Raw genomic sequence first — 12299 nt, 5'->3', positions numbered from 1 at the left:
TTATTGGTGGGCCACACTGTAAAAATTCTGTGAAAGTTGTTTGTGTCGGAAACAGACTAAGCTATTTATTGTATTAAAATATTGGAATTGCATATGTAATTCGCATAATACAATGTTGATGGATTTATCTCGTCTTATTCTGTGAATCACTTCGATATACACTGGAGCGAGTTGCCGACGGGCGGTCACCAGGGCGACCGCGCAGAGGCGGCGCCAATTTATAAGACTGTAGGCTGTAAATCTCAACAAACAATCTCTGATCTGTATTCGATTACGTACGATCACAACATTTCATATCAAATTAGAAAAAAATAAAATTGCTAAAAGTGTGTATCATACTACTGCTCATAAATTTCCTCTTGGAACAATTGATACAGTAAAATTACTTGTGATTGGTATTTACATACCAACCAGTAAGTGAAATTGTGATGTATTTATATTTACACGAGTTTGCCACCTGTTAATAGCTAAAAGTTTCATGAACAGTAGGGCGGGAAAGTGAGGCACGGGGCAGATGGGCGGGCGTAGAAGTCTCGCTTGCTCAAAGTGCACCACCCCTTGCAAAGTGCGGTGCAATTGCAGTTCGCGCCGTCGAACCATCGCAGCAACTCGCTTGCAGCGCCGATCGCATTTCCTCGTCACATTACGCGCCCTGTAATAAGTTACCAGGCTACTAGACTTATCGAGGAGGTAAGTTACTTTTACATTTCTATCTATTGCGCGCTCACACTCAAGTTATTTCCTTATATCCTTCCCGTTCATTCCATCACGCCGTTAACGTCGGTTTTCCCTTTTATCATTGGAATGTGGGAAAGCGGGTTTTCGTGTTCCAACTCTCTCTTTCAACGTGTAAACACTTATGATTATCGGCAGCGATACAATAGGGGAAAATGTGATTTATGTTCGTCAGATTGCATGCGACAAATTGATTTGGTTTCAATCTACCTGATACAAATTAAAATCACGCCAAGTTAAACACTAGCGGTGCGTCGGGTACACGGTTTCAATGTAAACACAGATGTAAAAAATGTAAGCTGTAACGAAGCGTTTCAAGTTTTAAACATATTAGAGTGCAGTATATTTTTTGTTTTAGTTTTACGTACTCGCTTGTAATTTGATATTTTTATAGTCCCATTTAATGACATTTTTCGAAATTTTTATATGTACCGTTTTTCAATTATCTATAAATATAAAAGAAAGTCATGTGGGTTACTCAAGTATAATTAATTCAATAACGGCTAAGCGGATTGTCGTGATTTTTGATTTATTACAGTTTTCTCCGCTAGGATGAGATTAATTAATTAATGACTGTAACAAATTTAAAATATGCATATATAAAAATTACAATTGAAGGTAAAAAAAAAATAATTTTGTAATAATTGTTTTAACTTCTTAAATCATTACATAAAAATGTAACCAAGCAGCACAGAAGGCAAAAAAGAGGTTCTAAAATTGCATGCCGGGGTAAGTCGGATGTATCCAAGTCAATGCCAAATAGTACCAGGAGAGCTGAAATCACGAAGAGGTTTCGTTAAACATTTCGCCTGTTGGCAAGGGTACCCCCCGACTAACACCCCACGCGGCCGCGGCCTACGCACTCACCCTACTAAATCTCGTCCTTGTTCCTCAAACTAAAAATCAGGTTTTCCCTTACCCATTGATAGTTTTAAATTAAATGCCATTCTGGTCGCGGTTAGCGCTTAATTTGAGCAACGCATAATGTTATTACTTCCCAATTTAATTCATTAAACTCCGATGCGATTGTTCTGATCGTTTCGGGTGATAATGAAGGCGCTTTAATGAAATTGATATCTATTGACATCTGATGGAAACGCCCATTCCATTTATTAAATCATTTTCTTATTTTTATCCGATTACTTGTGTTGTGTTTATTTTCATTTATATATTCATTCTCTTGTTTTACTTTGTAAACAAAATATTTTCTAATTGGACTAATAGGCTTTAATTTAGGAAAAATTTCGTAGACAAAATAAACGTATTTGTTTTTATTTATATTTTTTCTAATTGATGAACGAGATAATAATAAAATAACACTGTAGTTGAATATTTCTTGAAATAATTATAAATATCAGGATAAGAACGTAACTACCCTTTGTCGCATAGTTTTACACGATTTATATCGCATGTAACATTCATTATGGACAGTAAAAAAAATAGGGAGATTAATATTTCAATATTTTAATCCCATTATGAATAAAAATACTCGTATAAATTAACATCAATCCTTGTGAATCATTTGGTGTATTTTAAAACTATAGACACCGTGTGTATGATTTAAGGTTAGACATAAACTTTTATAGATTCTTATTACTGGTTTGCTAAAAATTCTTGAGATTTTAAACCTTATACTCATTATGTAATTGGATAATATACCTATTAACTTTAAAAAATCCAAATTTTGAAAATCAATATCTTCTGACAATAATTTGTTATTAATATTAATTACCAAGCTCTTTACCGTTTAAACGACTCTGTGAAGTAGTATCAAACTTTATATCGTAGCTCCTTTCGCAGCGGTAACAGTTCAAACTTTACGTAAAAACACAGTTTAAGCAAAGACCGTGTTCACTTTACCACTTATCCTATGCTATTTTTATTTTTTTAAAGTTGAATAATTTTCTCAGGCGGCAACTACATTGGTTTATAAAATTTTGAGTATAGTCTGAAAGTTCTACCATGACTCCGTTTTCAAAAGGGGTGCCACTTCAACTCTGCAATCGGATTTACAGCACCAGTTTTAAAGTGCACCGAGGTGGTCTTAATTCGTAGGCTCTTGTGCATCGCGAGTTTGACAATTCGCAATTGAGTTTTGCATACCATAGGGGAGAATAGGGGAACTGAAAGTGGTGTCATTTGTTTGTGCGGAAATAAAAATAGTGCCTGTGCGAAATGGGAATTGGATCGGATTTAACTTTAGCTTTTTATGATATTAAAGCAAATGATTCAAGAATTATTTAAGATAACAAATTTATGAATCATGATAAATTTATAAGCTTATTATAATATGTTTGCTTTTAATTCACAACTAGCTTTTCGCAGTCAAAGCACCGTTCACCGCACGAAAAAGTAGTCTATGTCACTTATTAACCTTCTATATAAGGAAAATCATAGCATAAAATCGCTCTGTCACCACGGAATAAAAAAAAGAAGCACATTATCGTATTAAAAATATATGTATAAGTGAGAATTAACAAAATCTGAGGTTGATTTATATTCACGATTGTACTAGATCTGTCTTTATTTCTTTTAAAAATTAGTGAACAATACAACAACGGCTTTCGAATTTTTCAATTAGCTAAATAAAATTGTTCAAAGTGTGACTAGACTAAATAATTTGGTAGTCTATCGATATAGCCAATACTGGAGAAAAGACTATCTGCGGGTTGGAATCGGACAACTTTTGTCACAGAGCCAATTCCTACGATACATTGTTGTTACATAACCTATTTACATCAATTCCAACTTCTAACGGCTCTAGAAACTAGTTTATAGCGAATTAAGTTAAATTGCACCTTTCAATATATTTTTTACATCGTTTTTATTGAAAGATCTCATAAGTGTTTTCTACATCTTTTCCTACAATCTTCAAAAAGAATTCTATGACAACTTCGTTATAGAAACTTTCAAGACCCATACCTATTCGCATTTTATATATTACCTAAAATAAAATCCATTTTAATATACAAACTTCCCATTTTTTGTGGTTACTATGCTACTTGAATAAAGCCTACTTTCAGACGACGCGATTGCTCATTAGCTTTTTATTAAATAACAATAAAGTTATGAGGTAACAAAAACATACAGAAGTATTGAGATTCTTCTCATTTTTGAAGCCGATTAAAACTAGTTAAATATTTAAACTGGATCTCAGAATTCATCGTAATACGTGAATATAATTAGCATGTAAATATATGTAAAGATCTAAAATATCCTTTAAATGCTTCTTGGTTATTAATGGGAATAGGTACCTTACTTAAGTTAACTCAACTGCGACATTTTCAAAAGTTTTTCTTAACTGATTTTTATGCTAAAACTTAAAATCAAAACTTTATTGACTTTATGTAAACTTTTACATGCTAATTAGTCTATCAATATACTTCGAAAGAGTAGTCAATTAATTGTAAATAGCAAACAACAAATCTAAACAACCTTTTAATAAATTACATTGATATCGTAAAATGGAAAGATATCGTAAAACGTGTAAAATATAACTATTTAACAAGTTTTAATCCCATTACGTTTGATAAAATCAAACTGAATTTCAACGGTACAATGTCAGATGTTTAGAGATTTAGCTATTTGTAAACTGAAATGAATTGAAACGGTTAGTTAGTATTTTCAATACAGAAACAAATAATAGAAAATCCATTAAAATGTTATTTTCATACTTCAAAAACTTCTATATTTACAATAAAGAATTAGATAATAAGGGACTTAAGGTAATTAATAGGACCAGAAATTCTTTTATTCATCATAATGTAACTTAGTAACTTGTGAATGCTTTTTCTAATGAATTGGCGATTGAATGCGGATTTTTCAAGTTTACTCTTTGATGATAAACTTCACTTCGGCTATGTTTGTTATTTATTGCCCATTCTGCTCTTTTTACAAATGCTAGTATTGAAATAAACGAACCAAAAGAATTTTGTATAATATGACCATAATATTACGCTTTCTCGTGTAATAACTATATTATCTACGTGACATGAATTATAAATTCGATATTATATTATTCACTGTTTTTAAAACAATTAAGATACATCTCAAAATCTATATTGAGAATAAATTTCTAGTAACGTTTCTATCTATAAAGAGATTAATACGTTGTCTTTCACCGTCTTGTCCTTCGTTAAGTATCATTTGTGAGTTGTATAATATAAAATACGAATAAAATAGCAATGATTTGTTTACTTATTGTTTATATAGAATAATTATCCGCCCGCCCTAGCTCTGTTCGATTGATGCGATAAAAATAATAAAATACAGTCTGTGTTACTGTATAACTATGTAAATTTAAATTTTAATGATAAGTTACTTCGTATAAGGTTAACTTTTTTATTTATTGTGCAATAAAGAATTATAAATAAATAATATTTAATAAAAATTTTCAATAAATTATATTCCTGTTATCACCACTTTAAATATTAAACATTTGCCAAATGCACTTTTAGTACAGGTACTTTATATTTTATGAAGTAATTTAGCAAAATTGAAGCTAATTACATAAAATAAACACAGTTATGAAATGAAATATACGTAAAAGGCTTTAACAGTAATGTAAAATTTTCGGTCTTAAGCACATAATGGAATAATAGAAGTTTAGTGGTAAACGCGCTTGTAAAATTTAAAAGCATCCGCGCCCATACGCTTCTGAATATTGTGTTGCACTTAGTTGTACCGACAATAGAGGAAAATACTCTCCGGAAGGAATGTAGTCCGTATGTAATCGGCTTTATTTCGCTCTCACTCGAGGTGCCGTGACAGATCCTACTATTTAAGAATCTCAGAACCGCTGTTTTTCATCGGCTTATGATTTTATTTCATAAGGAGTAACTGTAAATGAATTTAATAAATGTGTGTGTGATTATTACAAAATGTTTTGAAAAAGTTACATGCTTTTTGGCAATTTTTCAAGTACAATTTTTTTATTAATTTAACTAATTTGCTGAATTTATTTATAATGTATAAATTAAACTGAACGCATTACTTGTCTTGTAGTAGATGTACGTAGTATGATTTTGCGAAACATGAAATGTCAAGGCTGCAAAAACCTATCATAATATTTAAGAAATACACTTCAGCGCTTGGGATACAATTCAATATGAAGCTTATTTTATAATATAACGAGCGATTGATTAGCACTAAATGTTACATTACGATATTGTATAAAGGAAACGGTCGTTTACACATGCTACGAGAATGCGGTTATGAAACGCGCTCGTCGTGGTTAAGAGTCAGAAGCTTTGAGGCTTTACGTAATTTGTTGGTGAATTGGATTGAGGTTCTCGTGTTTTAATCTCAGCTCGCAGTTTACAAAATGAATTCCGCTGTTGGTGAGATACAAGCACTCTTTGTTAGCAAAAATTCATCAGTTTGAAAGTAAATCGATGTGTTTATAGCGATCGTTTGAATGCCAAATAAAGCGCCTCCATATGGGTTAAAATATATACATGGCCAAATTTTATTCTACGTGCTTTTTGGGTTAAACCAGCGCTCTCTTAATTGAAGCCTACTACACAATATTATATATGACTAATTGGTCGCCCTGGATCCACCCGGATAGACGTTCCTGTTATGTATTTTTTATTTTTATTTTAGAATACTCATTATCCTAATCAAAGCAAAGACAAGTACAACAAATATCGTGTTTTAAAATTCGTTCAACCGTTTTACAGTTATAAATAGTGTAACTAGCCCGATTTTCTTTGATACATATCTATCGACAGCAAACGCATCTGTAGTTTAAAATAAATATTAAACTTACTTTGTGTCTATCTCTTAATGCAAATTATCTATTTATAGTTCATTTAAACTAAACGGTTTATTCAATATATAAAAATAAAAACAACTCAAGAAGTACAAAACCCTTTTCTTGCATTTAAATAAGTTTTTTAAATTTATCAAAAAATTTAAAAAGATACGCCACATAGATAATAAAAATGGTTACAAAAAACTGCGACATTGAATTTAGAATCTCGAACAATAACTAAAGGAAAGTAAAATATATTATTTGAAACTAAACTTGGCAAATGCTTTAATACGACAAAAAATGCATTAAGGCAAAAACTCAAATTAAGTTTAAATATTAGGAAACTATTAATTATTATTATATTTATAATGAGAAATTGCACTTAAACACATGATTTATCTTGTACATGATGTAAGTGGCGAACTAGCATGTAGTTCAATTAAATTGTTTCACTTGTAAACTTGTGCTTGCCCACAGAATTTAATTTTATACGAATGTGAAAGTTTTAATGATACTAAATGTGCTATGAAATATCAATAAAAATATAATTTAATTAAATATTGACTCTATCCCTACGTCACTTTAACGTCCTATCTTTACTATATAAAATAAATTAAATTCCTGAACCTACTACCGAAAATTCGTAGCATGGAGAACTGCCAACTACCTCTTTGTTTAAAATTATTACAAAGTGCCTAGTACTTGGCCTAGGAATGGACAGTATAAGACCATTTAATAACTTCGAACTTTCAAGACATAAACCCAAAGGTTTTAAAATTTAGTTTATATTTGCTAAATATGGTTATTCTTAATTAGTGGTCAGTTTTAGTAGAAAACAGAAAACAATTACGATACAATACTTAAAAAATCAGTTTTAGCTGAGCATAGTAATACAATAGCTTTTTATTAAATTGTAAATGTAAAAGGCATTACATTTTTTCTATGGATGCTATGTTCTTATATTATTATAGATTGTATAATTTTAACTAAAATTGACTTCCACGAGGTTGTCTGTTTGTTACGGCTTATCTCTATAGATTTGGTCACGGCATTATTCCTAGAAGAGAACTGCTATACCATAATTGGCACCCAATTATTTTTCTTATAAAAATCACGCAGGTATTTTGATATTGCATTATTTTATTATTTTTAAGAAAAGCCGAGAATTGTATATACAAAACAGTAAAATTGTGTACACAGCACGAACAAGACAACTAATAAGAAAAACGAAACATAATTTATAAACGTAAAAAAAGAAAATAATGGTATGGGAATCTTATTTATTTATTTATTTAACTCTTCAACAAGATTGTACATAGAAGGAAACTTAGAGATAATAATAATAATGAGTAAAATCCTCGAGTCGAGTTCGAGTCTTCCTTCATCATGAATACAGCTAAGGAATGGAATTCCCCCCCCCGCCACTATTTTTCCTAACCAATACAACCTGGAGCTCTTCAAAACAAGGGTGAATAGGCACCTTCTAGGTAGACGTGCACCCACGTAGACCACATCTCCACTTCCCATCAGGTGGGATTGTGTTTAATTGTTGTGAATTAAAAAATAAAAATAAAAAATAAAGCGTACAATTTGTTTGGCGGCCTTATCACTTAGAAGTGATCTCTTCCAGGCAACCACGGTAAAAGGTAACGAGCATACTGCTCGTCTTACTTACTTACATCTTAGTTTGAAACGGGTGGAAAAATTATTTGACAATCAACATAAAGTTACTTTGTATATAGATACTCCTTTTACAACCAAAAGATTTTCAGATTTTCATAAGTTCTGAAGCAATATTTTCTAAAGATATCTAATTAACATTCCATCTATGATTGGTAAAATTTCTCATCCTATTTAAAACTACAAATGATACTAATTGTACTACGGATTACTTAATATTTACTACGCTTATACTATACTTACTTTGAGCTTATTTTAGATAATAGTAATTTAAATTAAAAAGTGTAAGTTGCATGATTCCTTAATGTAAGTGAATTGTCTTAAGAAGCTAGAGTCTATACGAGATAATAAGATATTAATGAGATGAAAAAGTACGTTATCATAATTTAATTAAACACATGAACAAAATAATTCAATTGAATTATGTTTTTAATCGGCATACAAATACAAATCCAGTCTGGAACCCAACTGATATTGCTTCGGTATGTTAGTACCAGCGACTGAATACGTGCTGAGGGCTGATAGTAGAAGCAATTATATTTTACAGTTCGGACTAAGTGTGGTTGTAAAATTTGTCATATTATTATTGTGTAATTTAGCTTAAACTATGTATATAACATACACAATAACGTACAATTTAACGTAAATAACAATTATCAACGTTAATATCCAATACACTTCAGAATAGTAATACTGCGATAAGCAAGCAAATATTATAACATATGTATAGACATTTAATTGAATTATCTAGCAATTCAGGAAACCGCATTTAAATATTCTACAATACTTATATGAGCTTTATAAATTCTCTATTTAAAGACAAATTATAAAACATCTTCTCATTCATTATATCATTTGAATGGGAATGAATTACTGCAAAAAGTTATGGGTGAGCCGTTCAAGCCTTGCACAATGAGTCGACCCCGATGTAATTCTGAACCGCTGCTTACAGCTCTTATAAAAATAAGCTGTTCCATGAATACCCTGGTCATTTAATTGTGTTGATTTTGAACCTCCGCCACGGCTTTGTCCACAATGAATAAAATTCTCGTATAAATAAATATTAGAAAATGCTGTCTATATGAAAAACTGCATTCAAGATATACTAATTACATATACTTTTTAATCATGACTTAAATTTTAAATATTATTCATTAATAACTAATTTATTTTTTAAAATAAAATGCTTCTTTTAGAATTAAGGACTACTAATTAACACATCAGTGTTGGATTATGTCCTACTTCCTACCTCGAGCCTTTACGCTAAATTAGTGTTTTATTTAAATTTGTTGAAATTATTTTTGTTAAGTCCTGGAATGCAGGGTATATTAAACACCAAAACACCATTGTATTTATTATATTGCATTACGTGGAGCTTTGCTGATGAAAGACTACATTTTTCTCCATGCACAACTTTACTTATTTATTCCTATGTCAGATCTTTATCGTCGATTGTCACGTCACTAATTTGCTGTCAAGATTTTATTGGTCCTTGTAGTTGGTTTTATATTTAACTAGCTGCGCCCGCCTGCGCGGTTTCACCCGCGTAAGTCTATATCCCATAGGAATATCGGGATAAAAGTTACCTATATGTTATTCCAGTTGTTCAGCTATCTACGTACCAAATTTCATTGCAATCGGTTAAGTAGTTTTTGCGTAAAAGAGCAACAAACACACACACATCCTTACAAACTTTCGCAATTATAATATTATATAGGAAAATGTTTTACAATTCTACGTTGTAAAACAGTTTGGAAGCTTTCAGCAGGTACCGTTAAAGATCCAGTACAATATATATGTAGGTATATTAAAAAAAGAATAAATTAAAAATTAAGTTCTCACCAATGCTCTGCCTGTTGAACAAGGTTATTACCTGTATCTTAGAAGACAGTGCCTTCCCCTAAAATCTGTGTGTTTGTGGGTATGCACGTGTATGTGTGTATGCCTGTATGAATTTGATAGTGTTTTTTATGTATCTATTATTTAGTAATTGTGAAAAAAAATTTAAGCATATTGATAGACTTATTAACAAAAAGGAAAAATCACAGGGTAGTATTTCACGCCGGTTCTCTATGTGGTTGTGGAACCTTACCTGGTGCGAGCATTCTCGACCCCAAAATCATTTATGGATAGAAAAAAAAACGTATCGATTAAACGTTTTTTTTTCTCGAAATCGAACCTGCGTCTTTAACCGTATCGTGGCGACAGAAGTAACAAAAACTATCAAGTGTCACCAACATCCGTGCAGTGTTTCTCGCCTAAAAGAGATAATAATAATATAGTATTTTTTTATTCAGATCAAATCTAAGTCTAATCTAGTATAGTATGTTATCTGTGGTCTATACATATATAGTGAAAAATAATCTGTTACAACCTAACAAAATATTAACCATAGCGTACTGATTATTATAAAAATTGCTATTTCTTTATTTTCTGAAGATCTGTTTGGCAACTATAATAGAGAAATATCCATATCTGGACATCTTGCTAACTTAAAATCTCACAATATTAAATAATCTATATTGATCCCCATTTCCCTTGTTTACGGCATTACACATGAACGACTATCCGATTTCGCTAATTCGTTTTTTTTGTTGTGTTTGTTTGTTTTTTTGTAAGCACATTAAGAAAGAAAAACTTAAGAAAACAGGCTATTTAACCTTCACCCGTTCGAAAGTTCACACGAAGTAGGCCAACGTGTGTTTGATCAGCAGGATTATAAACAAAACGATACCTATATAAGTTTAAACAACCATTATTTTATGACATGTGATTTAAGATACACAGGTCCTGTTAGGTTAGTTCATAACCACAAATTTACAATTTATCAATTAGAAGGCTCGAAAGCTCTCAAAATTTCTAAAAAATAAAGATGAGTTGGAAGATTTGTGTAAGATGGGGAATGATCATCCCCGCCCATGAACCAAGAACTATAAGGATCAGTAAATTAACGAAACTGTTTGTAACTGGCATCGGCAAAACCAGTTTGACTAATTTTTCAGCCAAAAGTGCTATTGACCGGGTATGAGCTTTTGACTGTGGAAATTAATTTTTTCATTGAGTTTCAATATGATTTTTTTTTTCATTTCATTACAAAGATCCATTGTTTTTTTGGCTTGGTTATTGTTAAACTAAATTATATAACATAATAGCTGCTCATCCCGCACGGTCGACATTTCTTTGCAAGTTTATGAAAAAATTTAATTGTTTTAAACCTAACCTAGCTAAATCAACGAAAAAATTAAAAAAAAAATCTATGAGTCGTTCCTAGTGGTAACAAACACAATTTTCTGTCTGTATATATAGAAAATTTTGTAATCTGTGACTTTGTATAAACATGAAAAAATGGGATTTAATTTGTATGATAACCGTCTTTATCGCAATGCGCAATGAAAAGATATCAAGCGAAGTCGCAGATGATAAATACGCTATAAATTCATATATTTCATTTTTAGACAGCCTTTGACAATGTCCTCTACCGTGAATACTCAGTGTGCTATATACGATACCTAGTTTCAAAAATATAACATCACACAGACGTAATCATTCAGATTCAGAATGTTGCCTTCTTTAAGTCGCATACCTTCTTTTTCCACTGAATCATGAAATCTAGACACCAAAGAGTTTATAATATTGCCGATAATAAAGAAAAGAAAAGAAAAAATGATTTATTTCGAAAGCTACACGATATTTTATAAAGACGGGACCTCCTAGCATGTTTAAAACAAAATATGTTATCATAATTCCCATCATTCATATAACGTTGTTGTGTCTTATGACGTTGTATTCACATTTTAAAATCCATGAAAACGCAAAACAAACTTAATAACTCCATATCCCGTCCATAACAAGATTTTTACCCCAGATTTAGAGGCCCTCAAATAAGCAACTTAACAATCATAACAGTTGATGTGGATAGAAAACAATGTGCCTTATTTTTGTAAGAGACTTTATAACAAAAAAAAAATGTAAAATAAACGATTATGATCTTAAGGACCTTTTTCTTAAAACATTTTGTTCTGGCTTCATAATTCTTATAAAGTTAACTATATATTAATCTATGCTAGCAATGCACATCATCATGTAATTTAGAAGAGCTTTTAGCCTCGCCAGAATTCAACCATTGGTG

The 12299-nt window shown here is 31.1% G+C and overlaps 1 long non-coding RNA gene across 1 annotated transcript in view; it reads left to right on the top strand.

Moving 5' to 3' along the window:
* The first annotated feature begins 571 nt into the window (after positions 1-571).
* Positions 572-12299, top strand: part of LOC119838638 — a 33252-nt gene continuing 21524 nt past the window's right edge. The window contains exon 1 of the long non-coding RNA XR_005288205.1: positions 572-690. This is a non-coding gene — a long non-coding RNA (uncharacterized LOC119838638). The remainder of the gene's footprint in view (positions 691-12299) is intronic.

Source organism: Zerene cesonia, chromosome 3 (assembly GCF_012273895.1).
Source record: "Zerene cesonia ecotype Mississippi chromosome 3, Zerene_cesonia_1.1, whole genome shotgun sequence".
In the NCBI taxonomy this organism is placed as follows: domain Eukaryota; kingdom Metazoa; phylum Arthropoda; class Insecta; order Lepidoptera; family Pieridae; genus Zerene; species Zerene cesonia.
This window is presented reverse-complemented; position numbering and strand designations above follow the sequence as displayed.